This window comes from Myotis davidii, unplaced genomic scaffold (genome assembly GCF_000327345.1).
Source record: "Myotis davidii unplaced genomic scaffold, ASM32734v1 scaffold217, whole genome shotgun sequence".
In the NCBI taxonomy this organism is placed as follows: Eukaryota; Metazoa; Chordata; class Mammalia; order Chiroptera; family Vespertilionidae; genus Myotis; species Myotis davidii.
In genome coordinates, this window is record NW_006290034.1 from 10,842,658 (window position 1) to 10,842,944 (window position 287).

Below are 287 nucleotides of genomic sequence, written 5' to 3' on the forward strand. Positions count from 1 at the left end.
AGTGAATCACCCACCCCTTGCAACGCGAGCGCTGGGCTTGATGCATTTGGAAATTTGGCGATGCAGCCTGGCCCCATAGCGGCCTGGTGGCCCTTCACCTGCAAGGCCACGGGAATCGTTTGCATTCCCTGTGGCGTTCTCCGCGGTGGGACCGAGGTGTGGTGAAGGCGGGTGGATCATGGCTGGAAAGTTAATCGTTTTGGGGGAGAGCTGTGATGGGTGAGTGGGCCACTGTGATGGGTGAGTGGGCCACCGTGGAGCGGTCCCAGGGTTCCTGCTGTAACTCG